This window comes from Chiloscyllium plagiosum, unplaced genomic scaffold, assembly GCF_037043375.1.
Source record: "Chiloscyllium plagiosum isolate Xiang-an unplaced genomic scaffold, Cpla_swu_hap1 HiC_scaffold_3, whole genome shotgun sequence".
Taxonomy (NCBI): Eukaryota; Metazoa; Chordata; class Chondrichthyes; order Orectolobiformes; family Hemiscylliidae; genus Chiloscyllium; species Chiloscyllium plagiosum.
Window position 1 is genome coordinate 98,899,921 of NW_028270141.1, and position 27,328 is coordinate 98,927,248.

Consider the following 27,328-nt stretch of genomic DNA (forward strand, 5'->3'; position numbering starts at 1 on the left):
CAAACTGGATGGTTTTTTTCCCTCCAAATTTATAGGATTTTACATGCAGCGTGCGGCCGATGGAATGCTGGTACGTGTAACAAATCTGAACGTGTTTAAAGTGCATCGAATATCTTTGATCTTGAAACGAATCGGTTGGAATTGCCCTTTGGATGAACATTTTGGTCGCATTTCTGTTGTTCAGTACAAGGAGAAGTTCTGAATAAGAGTGACTGCACCCGGAACGTTAACTCTGCCTTCTGTCTACAGATGCTGCCAGACCTGCTGAGCTTCTCCAGCAATTTCCGGGGCTTTTTTCTTTTAAAAAAAACTTTGAGACCAATTTCACGGCTGCTTTAAAAGGCAGTAAATAGTGGAGATGGGGAAGTGAGTGAGGGGAACACACCTGATCTCAGTGGTTTGAAAGTGCCGAGGTGCTGGGGCGGTCCAGTGCACAAAGTGAGCCTGATGATGAGCTGCTGATTGAGCTGGCCCCTGGAATTGTAATTAGAGATTTTCTCTGATCGATTTCAATGGCACTTCGGTGTGTGCGTGCTTTTTTTCTTCTTTCTAAACGCCTCATTCTCACCGCCACAAAGCTAAAGTTAAAATTAACAGTCGCTCATTCGTTCCGCCCTCCCCCGCATAAAAGCGAAATATTTTCAGGTTGACTGAAAGTTTAACTTTGTGAAACAATTTCTTTTGCAGAAAATTCACCGTGACGTGGCACGCGCTGCAAGAAAGAAATCCTCTCCCCATTTAACAAATTACTTGTTTTTTTTCCTTCGGAGGGGAAAATGCTCCAATCCTCCCTTTTTTGTTGGGTTTCTTCATTTGTGTGAAATTAGTAGCGTCTGTAAAGTCGGCTGAAAGGGATGGGATTAGTTTGTCCTTTGTGCAGCGCGGACGGTCTTTGTAAAAACTTCACCCAGTCCATTGAACAGCACTCAGCGCCAAGAGGATTAAAAACCCACCTAGCGCCATTTATTCAAACTAAGAATACCCCACCAGCCGCATTAACCAAAGAAAAGTACCCGGTGGACTTGCTACAGTAGCGCAAAACGTTAGGAGGGGTAGAGATCCACATTTTAGGTTCACAATCCAAATTTATTTTAGGAATCGGCAGCGGTGTTTTATTTCTAACGTGAGTTGTGAACTGCACTTTTATTGCATGAAAAATAACGGTGAGATCAGTCCAGTGCATCGGAAGCAAAGCCAGTGTTTAAAGTTAAATGTGGTTTACACGGTTGGAAACTGAAAACTGCCCTCTTCAGTTATTTTGTAAATTTAAGGGGATTGACAGTGAGTGGCAGTTCATGCAACAAACGCGCTGGTTTGGTCAGTTTGACGAGTTGCTAACACATTGGAGTTATGTACATGTATTTAACCGGGCAGGTCGGGTCATGGAGCAGTAAGAAATGTTTGAGGCTGATATGAAGCTGAAGGGTTTCCACCATCACTCCTCACACCCCATCACCCCATAAAAGTGGCGATTTATGGCGGGACTATCGTCCCCAACAATACGGTTATTTATAGCCCCCCCCCCCCCCCCCCTTTTCTCGGTCATGTCAATGTTTTCCAGTTGGCCTGAGCTCCCGGGTTCCATCGCCCAGTCCCCTGTTCTCCTCCAGCAAGCTTTCAATCATTGGACAAGTCCACTCGCTGTTCATCACACATCCAGGGATGTCAAGGGAGATTTTAAAGGAGAAATAAAATCCAATCTGTGTAAATCACCAAAAAGAAAACACAGCGAAACCTTTCAAGTCTGGAACCGTGCGCCAGTCGCCTTTATAATCTTCAACGGCGGGCAGGGTTAGATTGAACTTCGACATTTTTACGGTCAGGTCTTAAGTTAGAATAAACAGCGGAATGTGAGCGCAAGCTGGGCCCAGTTAAAACTTCATTGCTTAGAGAAGCGAAGCGAGAGCAAACCCCGTGCGTATGCAGTAGGGCGTTCGCCTGATGAATTCAGTCTGTGTTTCTGCCTTAGTCAGCTGTCAAATTTCTTCTCATACCCAGCCCTGCCCAGATAACTCTCTCTCGGAGGGGGCCTCAGTGTGAGAAGATACGTGACCCCTGGATGTATATTTGTCGATAAATCGCCAAGTGTTTTCTGTTGTTTTTGTTTTAAACAGGGGTCAGTGACTCCCTCCTCCTTCCCAGACACACCAGGCTCAGCTCAGCCACTTGCCCGGAAGAGGCCGGGAGAGGGCTTGCGTTTCACACCCTCCGGACGCGAAAGGTAATGTTTTGTGCCTGGGGTCTTTTCTCTTGGGCCTTGCTGAGGTGACAGCCACTTCGGGTAATGGATGGCTGTCCCGAGACTGAACCCACTGGCCATTCGTACATCAGCCCCTCCCGAGCCCCAGCAAACACCTCCCCATATCCCACACTCCCAAAAAGAGACAACAACAACAACAAAACATTGCATGTCCCCTTTTTTACTCACTCTGCGGTGAACGCGTCTGAATGTTGCAATCGGAATGAATTCTACTTGATCAAGTAACTTTTCTCCAAATGCATATCTAACTCTGTGTCTGTGTGTGTGTGTGTGCAGTACGTGTCAGATACCCCTTAATTATACCTACTTTAACTCATTTTGAACTGCCTGGACTATTGAGAAATTAATTTTGTATTACGTTGATAACAGCCCAGTCGAACGGGGATTGGAAATGTCGGGCTGAATTCTCGAGTTTTCGAACTCCCAAGAATTGAGTCAAAGTCATACAAGTCAAATATTTCATATGTTGTTAGTGCGGGCACTTTGAATTGATTGAGCAGGCGATTGTATTGGTCCGGTCTCCGATTCTACGAGTTTTCTGCTGTTGCGAGTGGACCGTTTTTGGTGCTTTTTCAGTCAGTTTAATATTTAAAGAAATCAGCACGTTATGTTAGAATAGTGACTGTTAGTTGCTTCTCAAACCGCTGTCAGAGTCATTCAACAATTCATAAATATTTTGCTGTTATTCATCTGCCAAAATTGCTCTGACTTCGTCTTTGATTTCGGACTCTGAACATTAATTAGTTTGTTTCCACGATTGAATTAATTTTGGCAAAGGGCCGGTGTTCTATTTATGTGAACAAATGCCGCAACTTAACTGCATACCGTTCAAAAGTCACAGCAGGTACAGAGCTCCATTCATTTTGGATAAACCATAGCCCCAAGTTTAGGAAACCAGTCCGCTAACCTATTGTAAGGACCTAGAAATAAATAAATCACATCGTTGTAATTTGGACATAAAGATCCTAGGAAATATCCCTACACTTCCCATCATATGAAAGTTATGCTTAGCCCTGATCTGATCAGTCGTAGTAGGATCTGAAAACAACTTTAAATAATGTGATTTCAGGATGAAGTGATCCGGTGTCGAGGGAACCCAGCCCGCGTAAACATTTCCCACTATCTGGATTGGCTGCATTATTAAATGGGTAGAAACCTGCAGAAATTCTCCAAACTCCACTGTCGAGTCTCTGCTTAGTGTGGTCAGGCAACGCTCAAACTGCTCACCCTCTGGAAGTGCAGCGCAAACTCCTGGTCAAAATCCACCGTTGTCTCCCGCTGTTACTCGGGAACTGTTAAGGTGACTGTACACAGCTGCTAGTGCACCTCTTGTGTTTTCGCTGTTCTTTTTTTTGACATTTCAGATTTCTAGCATTAGTAATGTTCCTTCTGTCACCTCTGCAAAAGAAGAAAAGGTGAACGTGAGACATGCTCTCCGCTCATTTCCTTCAAAGATTAGCACTATAAAGGGAGGCGATCAGTTTATGTTACGTTGCACTTGATGCTAAATTGATCTGATTTGTATCGCACATGGAGTGATAGTTCATAAAATACTGCTGGACATGCAGTGACTATCTAGTACACATAACTTGGAGGTGCCGGTGTTGGACAGGGATGGACAAATTTAAAAATCACGCAATACCAGGTTAGAGTACAGCAGGTTTATAGCTTTCGAAGCGCTGCGGGCAACCACCTGATGAAGGAGCAGCGCTCCGAAAGCTAGTGCTTCCGAATGAATCTGTTGGACTATAACCTGGTGTTGTGTGATTTTTAACTTTGTACCCCCCAGTCCAACACCGGCACGTCCAAATCATCTGTTGTGTATTCTAGTACACAAACAGCTCTCCTTACGTGTGCCACTGCTACAGAGGTGTTAAGCACAGCGTGTAGGAACTGCTCGAGATGTTGACGGCAAGATGTTGATTGTGGTATTGATTCCACCCCCAACAGAGGGGTGTAGGTTCACAAGCAGCATTCAGCAAAATGGTTCAAGATCCCTCAATGGCCTTCAAGGCCCTGTTCATAGAACCGTAAAGAGGCCCTTTGGCACCAACAGAAAGCTACTCTAAATCTACACTAGTCTCACGTTCCAGCACTTGGCCCATAGCCTTGAATGTTATGGCATTTCAAATGCTCGTCCAAGTAGTTTCGTTAAAAAAAGGATTATGAGGTTTACCGGCTGTACGTTTTGATGTTGGAGAAAAAGGAATGTGTAATTTTACTTTTTTTCCCCCTCAGGCAAAAGAAACAATAGATAGTGAATCGGTAAGCTGTCTCAACGTCTCTCCCTGTTGTCAGTCCAAAAGGTAAACGCAATATCCAGGTTCACACCCTGGTGCTGATGGAGGTGCTGTATTTAGGAGGTGATCTTAAACTGAAGCTTCATCTCATATAAGTCACATTTGGAAACGCCTGAGAAAGACAATATCTCGTGCGACACTTCTCCCTCAACTAACATCGCCAGAAATCAGACTCATTGGTGATTCTCTTCATCTGCTACCTGTCAGGTTTTGCTGTGTGTAGATTGCGAGCTATAGTTACCTATATTACAGCAGCCACTTCAAGAGGGAAACAGCTCCCGTTTAGCTCCAAATTTAATTAATTAATTGCGAATGAGCTTTGGAGTACCTTATGATAGCGAAAGTTGCTATATAAATCCAAGTTCCCGTTTTCTTTCTACTTGTAAGAGTTCTGTTTGAAATTAATTTGTAACATGTTAGCATATTGGTTCCAATCTGAAAATAAAACATTAGGATGCCACTGCACTAATTCAAACACTATGCAAGGACGGTGTGAAGAAATGTCACTGCTGAGATAAGATATATTGGGGAAAAAGTTAAGGATGCTTTACATTGCAACTGCTTGTACTGAACTTGACCTAAGAGTACTTGGCACTGACACTGGATAACAGCGGAAAAGTGTTCAGTCCCCTACCACTGAGGTTCTTCATATCATGAAAATGTTTAAGCTACAGAAAATAAAAATAAATGCACCAAGTGGCAAAAATATTGTTGTCCATTTTATTTCATTATCTGATAACCACTAGTTTATGTAGGTATGGTCTGAGGAGGACAGCAAACCATTTAATTCTCAGAAATCTGACCCCGGGTGATTTTAAATCATTTGTGTGTACTGTACCTTAATTGTCCTGTGCTTGCACATCATATGAAGCAGTAGCTGGCTGGTGAGCAGAAGTTAGATTGAAGGCAACAGGCAGCTACTGCCAAGGAACTGAATAAATAAACTTCAATGCTCAGGAAAGTTATTTAAATAAAATCAATTGGAACAGAGATCATTCCTCCACCACCTGGTTCACAAGCATGCTGATTTTAAAAAAATGCATTCCTAGTCTAATTGAACACCCCACACCTACAATGTCCTCTGGGGAAAGAAAAGCACAATACCTTCTTTACCAATCCAGCTAAAATTCCAGTCATAGGATCAGTACAGAAGAGGCCTTTCATCTCATTGGGTCTGTACCACCAAAAAGTGCACTATTAGCTACATAAGTCCCTCTTTGCCCCTCAATGGGCCCATAGCCCAGTCGGTTCCCATGGTGTAAGATTAGATTAGATTAGATTACTTTACAGTGTGGAAACAGGCCCTTCGGCCCAACAAGTCCACACCGACCCGCCGAAGCGTAACCCACCCATACATTTACATTTACCCCTTACCTAACACTACGGGCAGTTTAGCATGGCCAATTCACCTGACCTGCACATCTTTGTGACTGTGGGAGGAAACCGGAGGACCCGGAGGAAACCCACGCAGACACGGGGAGAACGTGCAAACTCCACACAGTCAGTCGCCTGAGGCGGGAATTGAACCCGGGTCTCTGGCGCTGCGAGGCAGCAGTGCTAACCACTGTGCTACCGTGCCTCCCACTAAGCAGAGCACAATCTGCCAGTTGAATGAAGGGTCCCACTAACTCTACCAGCTGTCTTCTCATCTTTTTAAAGGACAGGCTAAGACCCCAATCAGTAGGATAATGTGGGTCATCAACCATTTTAACTGCCTACCTGCCACATTTCTGCTAGTCCAGCAAAATTAATATCATCATGCATTCAGACTTTATTGACATTGAGCGAATATGTGTTGACAAACTAAAGAATATTCAATGCATGACCCATAGTTAAGCTGAACTTACCCAAGTAATAACAGTTCTGAGGAAGGATCATTGGACCCGAAATATTAACTCTGATTTCTCTTTACATGTTGCCAGTCCTGCTGAGCTTTTCCAGCAAGTTCTGTGTTTGTTGTTGTTAATGTTAGAGCAGTTCAAAATCTGTGGTGGGGAAATATTCAAAATCTTAATAAAAATGAAACTGTGAAATATCTACACATGGAGAAAAAAAACTAAACACTATCAACATTTCACAAAAGAAGATAGCACTAGCAGAGTTTCTTGGGAGGTAGCTAGTTGAAAAACGAAATGTGGAAAATATATGAATTGACATTCAGAAAGCTTTTGTCAAAGTATTAATTTGCTGATCATCCACCTTTACTCCTGGCATCCAAGTTAGTTAATGTTGCAAATGGTCTGTCTCTGTTTCCTGCTCCAATTGTATAGGAACTGGGATAGACTGCGCCTGGAGTACTATGTGCAGTTTTGATCTCCTTGTCTCAGGAAAACGATTATTGCTATAGGCAGTGCAATAAAAGTCCAGTTTTGACAAATGGTCGCTGAATTCAAAACATTAACTCTGTTTTTCTCTCAATATATGCTGCTAAATCTGATGAGTTTCTCCACCACTTCCTGTTTTGGTTTGTTGCAGGAGACTCTTTCACAGGATGGTGGGACTGTCCGGTGAAGACAGATTACACAAATTGGGCCTGTATTCTCGAGCGTTTTGACAAATGATTGATCTCATTGAAACTGTAATAGAAAATTAACAAAATTAACATTTACTGTGAAATCTGAAAGAGAATGCTTTGCTAAATTTAATACTTTTCTGAACTTTGCAAACACTTTCCTGAATTCTGCAGTTGAGGACACAGCTTGTCTTTGCTGAACTTTGTAAACATTCAATCTGGCCTTGTGAGCAGTCGAATTCAGCAAAAAAGCTAAGGAAAACATAAAGACAGTTATGTCCATGGCAAGGGAATGAGAAAATAAGAGCTCGGATGTTTCCCAGCCCTTGTCCTTGAGCGTGTGATAAGGATGGTATGAAAAGAATATGTGAATTTTGTTCATGGCCCTTACACAAGGCGTTTTTGCCAAGTGTATTGGTCCTGCATGCAGAAGTTTAAAAATAAAGCTTTTTCTTTGCTCTTGCTAGCAGTTGAGTCAAGTCAATTTAATTTCCACAGCAGAAACTTACAAAATACCTAAAAGGTATTTTAGGTAGGGTCATTGGCAATTAAGATGTTTCCCTTAGTTGAGAATTCTGGAACTGGGGACACAAATTAAAAATAAAGAGGATGCTACTTTGATCTGAGATGAAGAAAATGTTTTTTACTGAGAGAGCTGTGAACTTCTGTGACTCTCTATCACAGAGAGCTGTGGAGGCTCATTCTTTGAGAATGGTTAAAGTAGAGATTTTTGATTACCAATAGCGTTGGGGGGGGGGCGGGGGGGGGGGGGGGGGGGGGGGGGGAGGACCTCACCTCCAAACCCCTTTTCCTCTCCAAAACCCTTCATTATGTTCTCACTGCTGAAATGCTTTTGCATTTTCCTCATTTTAATCTATGTTTGTATCTCTCCAATCAGTTTTCTGCCCCTGTCACTATAAGGCTCTTGTCAAAGTCACAAGTTGCATTCAACTAAATGTGACTCAGGTAAACATCCCCTCCTTATCCTTCTTGAATCATCTGGAACATTTGACACAGGTCAACATTTCCTCCTCCTCCAGCTGGGTGGGCCGCTCTCACTTGATTCCATTTTTATTTATCTCATCTCAACCAGACAATCATATATAATGTTTTCTCTCCATGCATGACACCATTATCTCTGGTCTTCCTCAAGGATCTAACCATGGACACGTTTCATGCTGCTCCTTGGCAGCATCATTCAAAACTACAGCATTTGTTATCCTGTCTATGCGGATGTCACCACTGCTCTCTCAGGTCCTCCATTGTTGGTACATTACCAGTCTCCTTTTCCAACAGCCAATTGAGTGGAAATCTCAAATTAAACCTTGAGAAGACAGAAGCCATTGCTTTTGTTCCCAGCTCCAACCTCCAATCCCTAGCTACTGACTCCATCATTTTTCTTAATCTGAGATTAAGCTCATCTGTTTTCAATCTTGACATCTCATTTAATCCTGAGAAGAGTTTCTGGCCATATTCTTGTCATTCTTAAGACTACATACTTCCATCTCAGAAATGTCATTTGACTTTACCCGCCTGAGTTCATCTGATGCTGAAATCCTCACCCATGTCTTTGATACTCTCTTGCCTATTCCAATAAGCTCCTGATTATCTTCCACATTCAACTTTCTGCAAGCTTATGGTCATCCGCAACACAGCCACTTGGGTCTTAAATCACAGCTTCTCACCAGCCTGCTCTTGCTCACCTATACTGGCATCTGCTGAAGTAACATATTGATTTTAAAATTCTTATCCTTGGATTTTGAAATCTCTCCATAGCTCTGCCGCTCCCTATCTCTGTAATCTACCCCACCACATAACCCTCTGAGATACCTGTGGTCCTCTAATTCTGGTTTCCTGTGCATTCCATGTTATCATTCTTCCACTGTTGGTGGGTGGGCCTTCAGTTGCCTCAGTCCTAGGCTCTGGAATTTCTGCCTTTAGCTATCAACCTTGCTTCCCTCCTTTAGTTCACCTCTTAAAACCTACCCGTTTGACCAAGCTTTTGCTCATTTTTCCTACCCTCTCCTTAAGTGGTTGGTTGTTTTACCTTAGTTTATAATGCTCATGGGAAGCATTTTAGGATGTGTTAATAAACCATATAGGTACATGTGGTCATTGTTGTACTACAAAGGTGAACTTTGGAGAAACTGAATATGGGGTGGCATGGTGGCTTAGTGGTAAGCACTGCTGCCTTACAGTATCAGGGACCCAGGTTTGACTCCACCAATGGGAGTTTGCCCATTCTCTCTGCATCTGAATGCGTTTCCTTCCACAGTCCAAAGATGTCCATGTGAGGTGGATTGGCTATGCTACATTCCCCATAGCGTTCAGGCATGCGTAGGCCAGGTGAGTTAGCCATAGGAAATGCAGGGAAAGGGTAATGGGTTGGTCTGGATGGAATACTCTTCGGAGGGTAAGTGTGGACTTGATGGACTGAATGGCCTGCTTCCATGCTGCAAGGGTTCTCATGCTTCATTTTGCAATTTCTAAGTAAGTCTATATAATATATTTCATTTTATTAATTTATTAATGATTTATTGAGCTCCATTTCACTATTTCGGGTTTAAAAGTTGAGTTCCGGAAGATAAAAAATATTCATGCATCACAACATTCTAAAAAGTGAAGTGGATTAATAACTATTCAAAACTCATTCTAAAATAATAAGATTAAAATCTGAAAAAATTCAAAGTGTAAAACTCCATTTGTAACTTAAAGAACTCCTTCTTCTGCACTGTTTCTTGTTCAGGAAAATTGCTTCTGAAAAGTATTCATTCCCACAATATTTTCCCTTGAGGGCTGTCATCCTCAGGAATTTTCCAGTAATGCTCAGCAGTGAAGCAAAGCTAGTTTACAAAGAGCAAGTCTTGGCAGGCTTTGTGTATGACTGTTGTTGCTATGAATTATATAAATATTTTAAAGCAGTAAGTCCAATGCTTGATGGAAATTTCAACCCTCTAGCTTGTTGAATCTCTTCAACTGTTGGAATGGGTCTCAGGAAACCTCTTAAACCCAATCATCAGTCTTCTCAGAGATAAGCTGACTTTCAGATAGCATGCTGTGTTAGACATAGTTTCACTGAAAATGGCACTGCATAACTAGCTTTAGTAATGTTCTTATTGATAAGTTTCTTAATTGTTCATCTGTGTGTGTGATTTGCCATTAATTTATAAATACAAAATGTAATAAAATTCAAGTGTAACAAAATAATATTTGAGTTAATGATGCCAAAATATGACAAATAAGTATCATAGAATTGCTACAGTGTGGAAATAGGCCCGCTGCCCAACAAATCCACACCGACACTTCAAAGAGTAACCCACACAGACCCTAGCATTTACCCCTGACTAATGCACCTTACCTGCACATCCCTGAACACTTTGGGCAATTTTGCACAGCTAATTCACCTAACCTGCACAGCTTTGGATAGTGGAAGCAAACCAGACTACCCGGATGAAACTCACGCAGGGATGGGGAGAATGTGCAAACTCCACACAGACAGTCACCCGAGGCCCTGGTGCTGTAAGGCAGTGGTGCTAACCACTGTGCCACCTTGCTGCTCCTACTAACCACTGAGCAAAATAACCAAATTAGAAACTCATATCAGGAGGATCAAAATTGATATACAGTTTTAAACTTCATACAGTAGACTGCCTGCAATGTATTTATATTAATTTGTTCTTATGATTTTATAAATTGGCAGAGTATGCTAAGGAACTCCAAAGCCATATGATCTACTTGTATTTCTCAGGCCTTTAGGTTCAGTCAGGGTCTGTGGTGGAAAATGTCACCCTCAGAGCAAGTGGTGTATTAATCACCTTATCATTGAAGGATAAGATTCTAGCATAGCATCTGTATCCTTCACAGGGAAGGATGGGTAGTTTGTTATCAGCACAATCAGATATTTGTCTGCATGAACAACTAACTTACCTGTTGTTATATAGGTTAGGTGTATGAGATGCTGCGACTCATAATAATGAGTCTCTCAGGCAGATTGCCAATTTGTGCAGTGGACACTGAAATCTTTCATATGAAGACTGTAATTATTTCAAACTGGGGCAGAACCATCTTATTTCAGGTAGACACTTCAGGAATGATCAGAATGAGACAAAAACAGAAACTGTTGGAAGAACTCAGCAGGTCTAACAACACCTGTGGTGAGAAAACAGAGTTAATGTTTGGGTGCAGTGGCCCTTCTTCAGAACATGAACATTAACTCTAATTTCTCTCTGTAGGTGGTGAGCAGTTTCTGCTTTTGTTTCTGATTTCCAGCATAAGCTGTTCTTTTGCTTTTTTGGTCAGCATGAGAGCCCTAAACCAACTTAAATATAGGGTTGGTCAGAGAAGAATTTCTCAGAGCTTTTCCCTCTATGTTTAGCTGGGCATTTATCAGTTTTACTGCCTCTTTCAGGAGATTGCCTGGCTTTTGGTCATGTTAAACTGCTTATTTGATGTACAAGGTATCACAATTGTATGGGACAAGCTGCACCAAGCAGGACATCTTTTCTTGGCCATCTTTGTTTGCATATTTATAACCCACCATCATCTATTGTTGTAAAACAGATTACAAATTAAACGCTCAATTTAAGTAACAGTTCAAAATGTAGTGCCTTTTATAAACACAGCATCCCAAGCACACTTACAAGAAAAATCAGAGAACATCTAGCAAAAAGAAAGAGTTAAAAAAATCGGAAAAGTTATAAAAATTGTGCTGAGAAACAAAGTTTAAAACAGGTATTTTTCACATTACACAGGCATGGTGACTCCAGCCATCATCAATGGGAACTAAGGAGCATTTGCACTCACTTTGATCTTGCATTTTAAACTTTATCTTTCTTTTTTATGTTGAGAAATGAGATGCTTAGCTACTTTTTTGCACTCAGCAATAAAAGCTTCCAAGATCAGGTAAATAACTGTTAGATGTAGAACAGTTTTGTTTCAGGAACAAAACAAGGATTGGCAGGACTGAGGTATGAAGAGAGTTTGGGTCAGTTAAGATTATGTTCACTGGAGTTTGGAAGAAAGAGGGGAGATCTCACAGAAACCTATAATATTCTAACAGGACTGAGACAGGGCAAATGCACAAAGAGAAACAGAAGTTGATGGAAAAGCTCAGCAGGTCTGGCAGCATCGGTGAAGAGAAATCAGAGTTAATGTTTCGGGTCTGGTGACTCTTCCTCAGAACTGACTGATGGTAAGGGGAGCTTAGAATTGGGGGATTCCTAATTTAATGATGCAGGGCAGGCATTGGGAACTGAGATGAGGGGAAATTTCTTCTCTGTGTGCGTGGCCTGGGAATTTTCTGCCACAGACAGTGCTCAAAGTGAAAACATTGAATGCTTTCAAGAAGGAGTTAGACATACTACTTAGGGTGAAAGGGATCAAAGGGTGTGTGCAAAATTGGGAACAGGGCATTGAGTTGGAGGAACAGCCATGATTGTATTGACTTGTGGAACAGGATCAAAGGGCCGAAAGGCCTATTCCTAGTCCTATTTCCTATGTTTCTGTGATTGCATCAAGAGGACACTTCCACTTCCCACATCATCGATCCTTGATATCACTGATATTTACTTAATGCCTATTGTCAATAATTTTCTTGCTGTGGACATAACAAACTAAGTTTAGACAGCTCACATATGAACCTCATTGTTGATAGGGAAAACTTGGCCTAGGTTTGAATATGAATCCTACAGTTGATAGGACAGTTTTCTAACCCACTGCATCAGTTTGTTTTTTCTAATCAACACTTTGCAACGTGCTTGAAGCCTATGACATATTGAAGGGTGCATGCCATACTAATGAGGTTGAGTGAGTGGCAATCATTTCTTAAGGAATTGCTGCTTATGGTAAACTAACAGATGTAAATGTGTTCTACTTCACTCACTCAACGCCTCCACTAATTTCTGGCTACATTTCAGATGAAAATACAATGTCCCCTAACATAAATGAAAGGACTTAGACATTGGAACTTAACAGAATTGCAGATGGAGCAACTGCCTGTCGAACTTTGCGGGATTACTATGATGTCATCTATATATTAAGTATTAGCTTTCTTCTTCATATAGAAATACGCACACAATATTTCTCACTGAAATGCATTTCTTCTAACACTTGCTGAAGAAGGTGGGTACATGCATCCATAGATATTTGAGGGATTCCTCTTTTATTTTAAAAAGTTAAAGATGTTCCCTTTTCTTCCATTTCTTTGAAAGTTTTCATTTTTCTCACCCTCCAATGACAAATCCGTTTCTGAGTATGCATCAGTTCAGCTTTCTAACACTGTGCAGTGTGCAAAAAATAACCAGGTCTGATTTTAGAAGATGTTTCACTCCCCACAGCAGCACAGCCGTGATTATAAAGTCAGTAAATAGTCATCCATGGGTTTGAAACATGGGGTTGAGGGAGGTGAGCACACAGTGCTATCCATAACTAGACTATATTAACAAAGGTTAACTGAGTATTATAAAAGCTGTCAGTGGAGGAAACTGATGAAAGAACTCAAGCTGGAAGAAAAGTTATTAAAAACTGGTCATTCACAGTCATATCATTATTTCTTTAGATAACCTTTGGTTTAGCTTAAATTCTTTATTACCCCGACTGTAATTGTTAAGTGAAATAATTGTTATTAATATTCTCAAGGTTCTCAATTCTGTTGAATCAGAAGCAACTATAGGTTGCTAGTTATATTCATTGCCCTAAGCAATTATGTAGTACTGTGTTTTCAAGATTTGCTTTTGTTCATACAAACTTCCCTTTCCTTTAAGACTCAGTCTGAATATTGTTTTGAGAGTAAAGATTTGTTACGTTTAAGTTGCTTACACAGTTGGTGTACCTAATCGGTCATGCTTTTCGAAATGTCAACAAAGCAAAATGTCAATTGTAGACTACTTTGTTGTCAGTGCACTGACACCAACAGTCCTTTAATCTTTATTAAAGTGAAGGTTAATCTTATTTTGGCTACTGTGTCTTTATGAAGTCATGTCTGACTCATGATCATGATGATTTAAAAACATTAAATCATTAGGGTGAGATCAAAACAATATTCAATTTGGATGAATTTATTTTGCCAAGTTAGAAATATTTGGAAATAATATGACAGTTTTAAAATATGGAATAATTGAATTGAATTGAATTGAATTGAATTAAATTGAATTTATTGCCACGTGTACCAAGGCACAATGAAAAGCTTTGGCTTGCGAGCAATACAGACAGATCACAGAGTTAAGTAGCATAGATAAGTAAATAATAGGTAAACAGCGGCAAAAACAAAAACACAGGTACAGGCGAATGTTACGAGTTTGTGAGTCCATTCAGTATTCTAACAACAGTAGGATAGAAACTGTTTCAAAACTGGCTGGTGCCTGTGCTTCTGCACCTTCTCCCCAGTGATAGAGGTTGTAGAAAAACATTGCCAGGGTGGGATGGATCTTTGAGAATGCTGGTGGCCTTTCTTTGACAGCGGGCCTGGTAGATGGATTCTATAGATGGGAGGTTGGCCTTTGTGATTGTCCAGGCTGAGTTCACCACTATCTGTAACTGTCTCCGATCTTGAATGGTACAGTTGCCATACCAGGTAGTGATATATCCAGACAGAATGCTCTTGATGGCACACCTATAAAAGTTGGCAAGGGTATTTGCCATCATGCTAAATTTCCTCAGCTACCTGAGGAAGAAGAGACATTGTTGGGCCTTTGTAACCAGTGCATCCACATGAAGAGTCCAGGAAAGCTTGTTGTGGTTGACCACTCTCAGGAGCTTGACACTGTCCACTAGTTCCATCTCTGTGCTGTTAATGTGTAGGGGGGCATGAGTAACATCTTGCCAAAAGTCAATAATGAGTTCCTTGGTTTTGCTGGCATTGAGAGCTAGGTTGTTCTCAGTGCACCATTTTTCCGGTCTTCCACCTCCCACCTGAGATTCGACTGACTATGGTGGTGTCATCAGCGAACTTGTAAATGGCATTAGTCTGGTTTTTGGTGACGCGGTCATGGCTATACGGTAAGTACAGTTGGGGGCTGAGTATGCACCCCTGCGGGGCTCCAGTGTTGAGTGTTAGTGACAATGAAATATTGTCCCCTATCTTCACTGATTGTGGCCTGTGGGTCAGGAAACTGAGGATCCAGTTGCAGAAAGTGGGGCTTAGAAATAACAGGAATCAGTTGACGGAAGTAACCACTCAATTCATGACATTCTGAAAAATCAAAGTTTCACCAGTTACACAGATTTCATTCACAAAAATACAAAGACACCAAAATATACAATTCCCACCCACTGACTACGAGGAGAATTTCAGTTTATATTATGTGTTGCGTGTACCATGTTGTTTTCTTGAGCCTTACTCAAAACAATACACTAGGCCATAGAATAATCAAAGCAAGCATTTTTGGCTATGAAATATCAGTAGTAACAGTTCTTGTCTCTGGCACAGATGTGGGTTTAAGCCTAATTCATACATGAGGGAGTGCTCTACTGTCAGAATGTTGCCTTTTCAATAAGATGCTAAACCAATCTCTGGGACAACACATCCATCCTAGGACTAGCCAAACAGAGACACGCATGAGAATTCCTAAAAGCGTGGCATTCCAACCGGAACTCTATCAATAAACACATCAAGTTAGACCCCATCTACCACCCTCTGAGAAAAAGAACAGGAAGTGACTTCATCACAGGAAATAACATCACCACAGGAAATGACATCACAAACCCAATAAAACCCAAACATGTAAATAGAAAGCAGCAATTTTCAGCAGTACTTCGCCTGATGCCCACTGAAGATGTTACCTAGTAGGGTGACGAAACATTTGGGAATGTACCTTCTAACTCAGTGAGCAAACCTGCATCCAAAACCTCAACCTGAGCTACAAATCTTCTCAACACTTGCTCTCTCTTCTCTCAGGTAAATGGAAAAAATTTCATGGTCCTATTTGAAGATCAGGGCATTACTCTCAGTGATCCTGATTAATATTTTTTGCTCAATCAACACAACTGAAACCAAAACATGTGGATATTTATTGTATTTCTGTTTTGGAACTGGCTACATTTTTTTACCTTGTTTCTTCAGTGACAGCATATCAAAAAAGGGTCACTGACTTTGCAGTGTATCAGACTGTCCCAAGGAGTTCCTTGTTTCTTTAAGGCATGGCAAAGGACATCAGTGTAGTACAAGATTGGAGACAATAAGGAAGGAATTAATGCTGAATTAATGCAATGTAACTAAGTACAGCCAAAAGACTAAAGCAGATAGGCAGCTCTGAGGCCTTAGAGTCATAGAGTCATAAAGGTGTACAGCACGGAAAAAGACCCTTCGGTCCACCCGTCCATGCTGACCAGATATCTCAACCCAACCTAGACCAACCTGCCAGCATCCGGCCATATCCCTCCAAACCCTTCCTATTCATACACCCATCCAAATGCCTTTTAAATGTTGCAATTGTACCAGCCTCCACCACTTCCTCTGGCAGCTCATTCCATACATGTACCACCCTCTGCGTGAAAACGTTGCCCCTTAGATCTCTTTTATATCTTTCCCCTCTCACCCTAAACCTATTCCCTCTTGTTCTGGACTCCCCCCGGGAAAAGACCTTGTCTATTTACCCTATCCATGCCCCTCATGATTTTCTAAACCGCTATAAGGTCACCCCACAGCTTCTGACGCTCCAGGGAAAACAGCCCCAGCCTGTTCAGCCTCTCCCTATAGCTCAAATCCTCCTACCCTGGCAACATACTTGTAGATCTTTCCTGAACCTTTTCAAGTTTCACAACATCTGTTCTCTCATGCTTTTTGATCTCAAAGGCCAAGGCCTACTAAGAGTCGCCTCCCTAGATGCAGTTCCTCGGATTGAACTGCTGCAGGCTTTGGGATCGCAGGAAGTGGCTAGTTGGAAGAGGCTGAGTACCACTGACCAGAAGCCTCTAGAAGGCTCTAGCTCTCTATACGTGCCCGGTTGACACCACCCGAAAAGGAGGCTCCTGGAATGAGGTCAAAGTCTCTCATCCTATCGCCTTACCACTGATGCTGATATCTATGGCTAATCCTGCTGCCCCTCAGCATTTGGCTGGACTGGAGTCTTTAAGGTCACTGCCATCTTTTCTGCAGAGATAGGCAAATGCTCACATGTCAAGTCATCGCAGCAGTCAAAATATTGACGAATTCCTCCGTCCTTTGTTGCAAACTACCAAGTGCATGATGTCCTTATGCTTGCCTCTGCAGATTCAGACAATCAATCCCTTATGGCTGAGGCTGAGCAGGTACCTGGGTCAATAACACTCCTCTGTTTATTCCTCCAGAGGCACTCTGACCTGGCTGTTTTGAAGTCTAATCTGGAGAGAGTACCCACTGGAGAGGAAAACCTCTGAGTTGGTGGAATTTGTCTATGCATTTTTTGAGGGTTCCCAAAGCTCATCCTTAGAGATAGCACTGTCATTGAAGAGTTTAAGTTGTGTCTTCTTACTGATTGAGATTCCTCAAGTGCTGCTGGAGCTTACACAAGAGAGAGGATGGATAAAAGTTATGCAGAATAAAAATGATTTTATGCTGATGGCAATCAGAGAGGACCATGGAGCTAACTGGGTTGGTTGCACATTGCTATCTCCCAGTCAGTTCACAAGCAGTCTTGGTCTGCACAGGTCAACTTCCCTACCGACGGACCTATTGTCCGCAACCAACCATCCCACTCATCTTCGATATTGTGGCCTGGTCATTGGGTCAGTTAATCTTGCAATGAGACAAAGGGAAGGATTGAATATGATGACAGTGGATACAAGAGTGATTCATTATCATGCATTTTGGAGACATAGTAAGGGTGAGTAGGAAGCACAGAGGGCAAGAGGGTTAGTAGTTGATCAGAATGAGTTGGTTATGAGCCATTCAGTGGTCACAATGTCGTGATGCTTTGAGACCGAAAAATAAAGTGACCACAAGAAATGCTACAATAAATCCTGCTTTGATCTCGTAGGAATAGAAGAGAGAGGAAGACAGTCAGAGATGTAAAGTGATCAAAGCATATCACTGAACCATAGGGTGATGTAGCATTGAAGGAGGTAGTTTGGTCTGTTGTGGCTCTGCCAACACTTAGAAAGTAGTTATGAATTTGTTCCATGTCTCAACATTAGCATCCATAAGAATATATCCAATTCCCTTTGCAAGTTAGTATTGAATTTACTTCTCTTTTATGCTGCACATTTCCAAATTACTATAATTTGCTACATAAAAGAAAATCCTAGTTTCACTCTGGCTCTTTTGTAAGCACCATAAATCTGTGATTTCTGAATATTATTCAAAATATCTCAAGTTAGCTAACCTCTCAAAAAGAAACAGGCTGGCTGTGGTTTAATTAATGTGAAGTCATCCAATTTGGTAAGAGTAACAATAAAAAGCATTATTACTTGAATGGTGAAAAGTTGCAGCATGCTGCTATGCAGAGGGACCTGGGTGCATGAATCACAGAAGGTTGGTATGCAGGTACAACAGTAATTAGGAAGGCAAATGGAATTTTGTCCTTCATTGCTAAAGGGATTGAGTTTTAAAGCAGGGAGGTTATGTTGCAGCTGAAGTACTACTTAAAGTACTCGTGCAGTTTTGGTCTCCTTACTTGAGAAAGGATGTATTGGCACAAGAGGGAGTGCAGAGGAGGCTCACTTGGTAGATTCCAGAGTTGAGGGGGTTGGTCATGAGGAGAGACTGAATAGACTGAGATTATATTGATTGGAATTTAGAAGACTGAGGTGGCTCTTACAGAAATATATAAAATTATGAATGGAATAGATAAGATAGAAGTAGAGAGGATGTTTCCACTGGCAGGCGAAACTAGGACAAGAGACTGAATTGAGAAGGAATTTCTTCATAGGTTGTTAATCTATAGAATTCCCTGCCTAGTGAAGGTGTTGGTGCTACTTCAGTAAACACTTTTAAAGCTAAGATAGTTTTTTTTAACAATGAAGGAATTAAAGGTTATGGTGAGAGGGCAGCTAAATGGAGGTGAGTCTATGAAAAGATCAGCTCTCATTGAATGGCAGAGCAGGCTGGAAGGGCCAGATGGCCTACTCCTGTTTCAAATTCTTACACTTTTTGAGCAAATGCTGACAATCAAGAACCTTGCTTGTTGGAAAGAAAGAGTTTGCATTTATGTAGCGTAATTCATTACGTCAATATGTCACAAAATATTTTAGAATCAATGAAGTGCTTTTGAATTGTTGGTTGTTGTAATGATAACATATATCTGAAAATTGCATATGGCGTTCCCATTTTTCTGACCCTCAGAGGAACCTGGTGTGCCATAGGTTGTGCCAAGGAGGCAGACGTAGCATCCTAAGGGTACCAATTGAGTATTTTCTCTGGTTCCCCAAAAATATGAGAACCCAATTAAATAAGCAAATTGTTAAATTATAAAGGAGTCAAGGCAGAAAGCTCTCTTCTTCCAAAGGAGCCATGCCTGCCTCTAGTTGGTTACTCTTCAGCAGACAATTTGGCTTCTTTGAAAGTCATTTCACCAATATTTGAAGAGAAATAAGGAAATGTTCTACAGAGTCAATCCTTGAAGTTCATGTCTTTATGTCATAACACACTCCCACTGAATACTTTTGTTCACATATTATGTATCCAGTGTTGCTGAGCAGATTTAAGGTGATCTCACCTCTGTTTCAAATTAATGCAAGCATTCTCAGCCTCATAACCGGTGTACTGAAGTGTGTGCCTCAACACTCTGTATTCTTTGGTGCAAATTGGGGCAAAGTTAATAATCTATCTCAGAAATACCATGCTGATCAGACATATGCTCCTGAAGCTGAGCTTAAAGCTGTAACTGAAGATATTATTTTTGAGTTTGAAACACTCATTGCCTACAGTTAGAAAGTTTCATCCTTCAACATAAAACATACAAGCATTACAAATAGGAGCAGGAGTAGGTCATTTAGCCCTTTGAACCTGATCTGCTATTCCATGAGATCACGGTTGGTTTTTCTACTTTAGCTCAATTTTCCTGCTGTATCCTTTCTTATTTAATATGTAGAACTTCAGTTGAATATGCTCAACAACTGAGCCCACTGGGCAGAGTATTATTTTAGATCCATCACTGCCTGAGTGAAGAAATTTCTCATCTCAGTCACTTATTCTGACACGTGCTAATTTCTTCTATCGAGCCTGCAAGAGATTTGTGTGTTTGAAAGGGATCACCTCACATTGTTCTAAACTCGAGAGAAGAATGGCCCAATCTATTTAATCTTTTCTCATAGGATAATCCCAGCATTCCAGAATTTGTCAGGCAAACTTTTGATATACTTCCATTATGACAAATCTGTCATTCCGTACGTATAGGGACCAAGCTGCAGTCAATACTTCAGGTGTGCACACACCAAGTGTCTACAGAATTGCAGTAAGACATTTTTGCTCCTACATCCAAATTCTATTGTAATAGAGGTCAATATTGTCAATAATTGACTTATTAATTTTCTACGATACTGCATATTAAATTTCAGTGATTTGGGTACGAGGCCACCCTTTAAAGTTCAACACTTCCCAACCTCTTACCATTGAAGTCATATTGTATATTCATTTTTTATTCCTAAAGTTAAGAACCTTTCATTTCTCCAATCTGTATTCCATCTGCCAAATTTCTGTCAACTCGTTAGCCTCTCCAAATCCCATTGATACATCTTTGTGCCCTCCCCATAACTCAGACTTCCAAACACCACTTAGGCTAGAAAAACACACACATCATAGGACAGGTGAAACAAAGGCATACATGAGAATTCTTAGAGGCATGGAATTCTAACCAGAACTCCATCAATAAACACATCGACTTAGATCCCATCTACCTTCCCTTTTAAAAAAAGAAATCACATCACCCACCTTAAGAAACCAAGACCTATAAATAGAGAGGCAGGGCATATCACCAGCATTTCACCAGAGTCTCTCACTGATGATGTTACCTAATCATGGTGACGAAATGTCTGAAAACAAACCTTTCAGCTCAGCGAGCTAACTTACAGACTTATCATCAACCTGAGGTACAAATCTTCTCAAAAATCGTTAAGTTTAGTGTCATCTTCAAACTTGCAACAATTACATGTAATCCTCAACTTCTAAATAATTGACATAGTTTGCAAATATGTGAGGCACAAGCACTGATCTAGTCACCACCTGCTAGTCTGAAATTATTGTTTCTCTTCCAACTTTTTTTAATGTCTGTTAACCAGCTCTCAATCCATAAGACCATAGACTAAAAGATATAGGAGCAGAATTTTACCATTTGGCCCATTGAGTCTCCTCCATTATTTGACCAGGGTTGACAAGGTTCTCAATTCCATTTTCTTGCCTACTCCCCATAAGCCTTTGGTGCACTTACAAATCAAGAATCTACCTATGCACTCAATAACTTGGCCCCCACAGCTTTCTGTGGCAATGAGTTCCACAGATTCACCATTGAATCTGGCTGAAGAAATTCCCTCTCATCTCAGTTCTAAAGGGTTGTTTCTTCACTCTTAGACTGTTCCCTAGTCTCTCCTACTAGTGGAAACATCTTCATGTCCACTCAGGCCTGTCAGTATTCTATAAGTTTCAATCAGATCCTCCCTCATCCTTCTAACCTCCATCAAGTACAGACAGAGTCATCAACTGCACCTCATATGTCGAGTCCATCACTCCCATGATCATTCTTATAAGCCTCCTCTAGATCCCCTCCTAGGCCAGCACATCCTTCTTTAAGTACTGGGCCTAAAACTGCTCACGATATTCCAAATGCGGTGTGACCAGAACCTTACACAGGCTCAACAGAACATTTCAGCTCTTTTAGCCATCTTGAAATAAATGCAAACGTTACATATAGCTTCCTAACTACCAACTGAACCTGCATGTTAATCTTAAGAGAATCCTGAACTAGGACTCTTAAGTCCCTCTGTGCTTCAGATTTCCAACCCTTTCCCCATTTATAAAATAGAGTATGCCTCTATTCTTTCTACTAAAGTACATAACCTCACTTTCCCATATTGTATTCCATCTGCCTCTACTTCGGCCACTCTTCGAGCCTGTCCAAGTCCTTCTGCAGCCTTCCCACTTCCTTAATACTACCTGCCCTTCCACCTATCTTTGTATCATCTGCAAACTGAACAACAATGCCCTCAGTTCTTTTGTCCAGATCCATAACATGAATAGCTATGGTCCCAAAATTGATCCCTGTGGAACTCCACTAGTTACTGGCTGCCATCCTGAAAAAACACCCTTTATTCATGTTCTCTGCCTTCTATCAGTCAGTTAATCATCTAGCCATGGCAATATCTTGCCGTTAACACCATTGGCTCTTATTTCAATTTCCTTTGCGGCACCTTGTTAGAAGCTTTCTGGAAATCCAAATAGATCATGTCCATTGGCTCTCCTTTGTCTAACTTATTCATTGCATCATCAAAGAATTTCAACAGATTTGTAAGGCATGACCTCCCCTTGATGAATCCATGCTGAACTCAGCCTTATTTTACCATGCACTTCCAAGTGCTCCACGATCTCATCCTTTGTAATGGACTCTAAAATCTTCCCGATAGCTGAGGTCAGGCTAACTGGCTTATAATTTCCTGTCTTCTGCCTCCCTCCCTTCTTACACAGGGGTGTTACAATCTTCGCCACATTGTATCCTTTCTCTTTCACTTTTATGTTGCCCCGACCTCTGGTGGTTGAGGGTAAAGCAGTTGATGTGGTGTACATGGATTTCAGTAAGGTGTTTGATAAGGTACCCCACGGTAGGTTATTGCACAAAATACGGAGGCATGGATTGAGGGTGATATAGCAGTTTGGATCAGAAATTGCCTGGCCGAAAGAAGACGGGGTTGGTGGTTGATGGGAAATATTCATCGTGGAGTTCAGTTACTAGCGGGGTACTGCAAGGATCTGCTGTTTGTCATTTTTATAAAAGACCTAGATGATTGTGTAGAAGGGTGGGTTAGTAAATTTGTGGATGACACTAAGGTCAGTGGAGTTGTGGATAGTGCTGGAGGATGTTGCAGAGGGACATACATATGCTGCAGAGCTAGGTTGAGAGATGGCAAATGGAGTTTAATGTGGAAATGTGTGAGGTGATTTACTTTGGAAGAAGCAACAGGAATAAAGAACACTGGGGTAGTGGTAAGACTCTTGGTAGTGTAGGTGAGCAGAGAGATCCCTGAAAGTTGCCACCCAGGTTGATAGGGTTGTTAAGAAGGCGTACAGTGTGTTACCTTTTATTGGTAGAGGGATTGATAGAGCCACAAGGTCATGCTCTGGTGCGGCTGCCATTGGAGTATTGCGTACAGTTCTGTTCACCACATTACAGGAAGGATGTGGAAGCTTTGGAAAGAGTTCAGAAGAAATTTACCAGGATATTGCCTGGTATGGAGGGAAGGTCTTATGAGGAAAGACTGAGGGACTTGAGGCTGTTTTTGTTAGAGAGAAGAAGGTTAAGAGGTGACTTAATTGAGACATACAAGACAATCAGAGGGTTTGATAGGGTGGACAGGAGAGCCTTTTTCCTCAGATGGTGATGGTTAGCATGAGGGAACATAGCTTTAAATTGAGGAGTGATAGATATAGGTTAGAGATAGTTTCTTTACTTAGAGAGTAGTAGGGTCCCGGAATGCACTGCTTGCAACAGTAAGTAGACTCGCCAACTTTAAGGGCACTTAAATGGTCATTGGATAAACATATGGATGAAAATGGAATAGTGTAGGATAGATGGGCTTCGGATTGGTTCCACAGGTCGGTGCAACATTGAGGGCCAAAGGACCTGTACTGTGCTCTAATGGTCTATGTTCTATGTTCCATTGTAGCCATGGTTCCCTTGTCCACCCCTTATTATGTTCCTTCATCTTTAGGATGAATTTCTGCTGTGACTCCCGAATCACTTGTAGAAACTCCTGCCATTGCTGCTCCACTGTCTCCCTGCTAGGTCTCCCTTCTATTCAACTCTGGCCAGCTCCTCCCTCATGTCTTTGTAGTTACCTTTACTGTCACATCTAATTCCAGCTTCTCCCTCTCAAACTGTAGGGTGAATTCCATTATATCATGGTTACTGCTCCCGAGGAATGCCTTTACCTTAAGTTCCCTAATCAAGTCTGCCTCATTACACATCACCAAATCCAGAATTATCTGTTCTCTAGTGGGTTCTACAACAAGCTGCTCCAAAGAATATGTTGTAGACATTCCACAAATTCCTTTCTTGAGCTCTGCTCCCAACCTGATTTTCCGAGTCCACCTGCAAATTGAACTGCCCCCCCCCCTTGATCATTGTAGTAGTGTTTTTCTTACATGCCTTTTCTATCTCATGGTTTATTTCTGCCCCACGTCCTGACTTACTAAGACACTTGCACACAACTTCCAATAGGGCCCTTTTTTTCTTTGCGGTTCCTCAGCAACCACGTTTCTGTGATACCTGTAACATCCTACCTGCCCATTTCAGTTGCACTATAAGCTCATTTACCTTTTTCCATATACTGCATGCAATAAAATACTACACCCTGAGTCCAGTGTTGACTGCTTCCTGTATCATAATTGTCCCTTATCTGCTGTGCCTGAAATTAGATTCCTGGACCTTTACATACTCTCTGTCCTTGTATTTGTTCTGGAAACGTTAATTCTGCTCAGCCCTCTCCTCTTTAACTTGTTCCATAATTTTCCGTGCAACTGAACCTACACCCAACCCTCCTCCCAATATTCAGGTTAAAACTCTATCCACAACTCTAATTGTGCAATTCACCAGGACTTTGGTCCCAGCACAATTCAGGTGAAGTCCATGCTATCGGAACAACTCCTTCCTTCCCCACTTATAGTGCCAATGTCTCCCCAATATATATCCATTTCTCCCACATCAGTCTTTGAGACATATGTTTGCTTTTTTAATCTTGTTGACCCAAATGCTAGAGACCAATTAGATTAACTAAAGGGACTGTAAGAGTGCCTCAAAATGTGTGAGTCGTGGTAGTTGGCACACATCTCTAAGTGGCAGCAAGTAATCAGAGGGCATTGGATGATCTTTCGCAGAGAAATAGTGTGCAAGGATGTGGGAATGAAGCAGAGGAGCTTTGCACTAGGTGATGCTACTTGGTTGAAGAGCCTGTACAGTAACAATGGGCTGAATGACCTTTTTCTGCATTGTAAGAGTTATTTGATTCTGAGAGATCACATGAATGCTAATGGAATGAACTCCTTCTTATTGATAAATTTTACAACGCTATGATGTGCCCTCTCAGTGTCACCAGTGTTCAGTTAATGGGACTCCATATCATGGGAACACAGGTATGTTTCCAAATCTTCTGTCCAGACTGCAGCATTGACCATGTCTTGGGGCATCCAATTGAACCAGGGTTACTTTGCACAGATGGCAACAGTAACTGTCCTGATGCACTTGTAGGTGCACGACTGAGAGATCCTATTCAGGTCACCCATCGCTCCCTGGAAGGAGCTATTAGCACAGAAGCTCAGCACAGCAGTGAGCTTCACAGGTAATGTGAAAGGATGGCCTCCCACTCCTGCAGCCCTCAGGTCCTGCTCCAGCATCTAGCACTGCTACTTCACAATGTCCCAGGACATATCGAGTATGCGTAAACACTGTTTCTTTCTTGTGCTGCAAACCCATGACATCCTGAGGGCAGCTGCCTCTCCTTGAACTGTCTGCCCTCATCCTCCACCTGTGCTAACAGGCACAGCATGGCAAGGCATGGGTGGTGCAAGCATGTAGGTAGGTGCTAATTGTATGACCATGAAGAGAAAAACTGTGTAGCCCTGAGGTAGAGTCTGGTCCAGTCCTTGGACTGGGTACCTATTTGCGTGTACAATGTATCCTTCCTGGAGCCTTTTGATGTTATTTGCTGGTGTGCCCTTCAATGCAAGTCTGTTCTTCCCAAATGGCGTGTAAGTGTATTGGAGAGTGCTATGATGGTCATGATGGTTTGGCAGGTACCAGACAGATGACATAAATGATGGGCATGTATGGCTAGTGCCTTGGGCTTGTGCCCCTGAGCTTCAGTTTGATCACGCACAACATGAAGGTTGTTTTGAGCAAGTGGCGAGCTGAATCTGCTAGGTAAACCGTTTGGTTTCCATGGCGGGTTTACTCAAAGTTAAGCTTGTTTGGAGAGTTTGGTAAGATTAATAGCAGCATATCAATTCGATGAGTTGATTGGTTAAAGAGGCCTTTGACAAGAACCTTTATCTAACTTAACTGGCAACTTGTCATTACCTAGACAGAAACTCATCATACTGCTTGTGAAAAGCATAAAGTATAGTGCATAATGCACCTGATATCAAACCTACCAGACTTCCTGTCTGATTACAATACATAGCACACCTCAGAAAGACCCCTGTAAGATTTCACCCAAGCTATATGTTTAGTTTCTCTGCCATTTCTTTATTATCAATTATCAATTCTTTTGACTCTCCTTGCAATGGATGCAAATATTTTTTATTAATCTTTTCCCTTTGACATACATCTAGAATCTTTCACAACTTACTTTTATGCTTTTTGCTAGCTTAGTCTTATATTCTATTTTCCTTTTTAAAACATTTTTCCTTGCCCTTCTTCGCAGAATTCTAAATTTTCGAGTCTTCAGGCTTAACATTTCATTTGGCAAATTTATACACCTCTTCCTTTCATCTAATACCATCTTTGATTTATTTTCTTAGACACAGTTGGAATGCTTCCTTGTTGTGAGTTTGGGCACTAAAGGAATATGTTTCTGTATCATTGTATATATTATCAATCTTACTTAAATTGTAGCATAAATTCATAAGTGAACATTTGATATGTGACACAACATTATTCACAAGATACATTGATGTTTCCCTCAATTTCGAGCTGTTATATTTACAAAGGATTTCTTGTACAGGTGCTGGGACTTTTAAATGATGATTAAAAATATGTATTGAAACATGACAGCTTTGAGCTGCCATTAATGTTTCAAGTTAGAGGCTGGCATCAACAATAAAAATTGAATATCAAGATGAAATTTGTGCTTAGCAGTAAGAGAAAGCTTTCCTAGATTTTTTTCCTAAAAATAGAAAAAAAGGATATTTGCCAGTAGAACATTGTATGCCATACATTGGGTGAATACAAGTTTCTCTAACATTTGTATTAACTCCCCTGCCCTGCTCCTATACATCATATTGTTAAACTACTGTGCCACAGTAATGAAAACTGACTTGGAATCTGGGTTGCTACTGACAAAAAAAAACAGCACTTCCAAAGATTGGGAGCAAAACAGCTATACCCAGCAATATTTGTTTTCTCAGCTAGCTTGTAGGAG

General features: G+C 41.4%; 1 long non-coding RNA gene across 1 annotated transcript; it reads left to right on the forward strand.

Moving 5' to 3' along the window:
* Positions 1–1,688: 1,688 nt before the first annotated feature.
* Positions 1,689–5,233, forward strand: LOC148150627 (uncharacterized). The gene is made up of 3 exons (XR_015751882.1): positions 1,689–1,791; positions 2,115–2,221; positions 4,499–5,233. It is a non-coding gene; the product is annotated as an uncharacterized LOC148150627 (long non-coding RNA).
* The last annotated feature ends 22,095 nt before the right edge of the window (positions 5,234–27,328 follow it).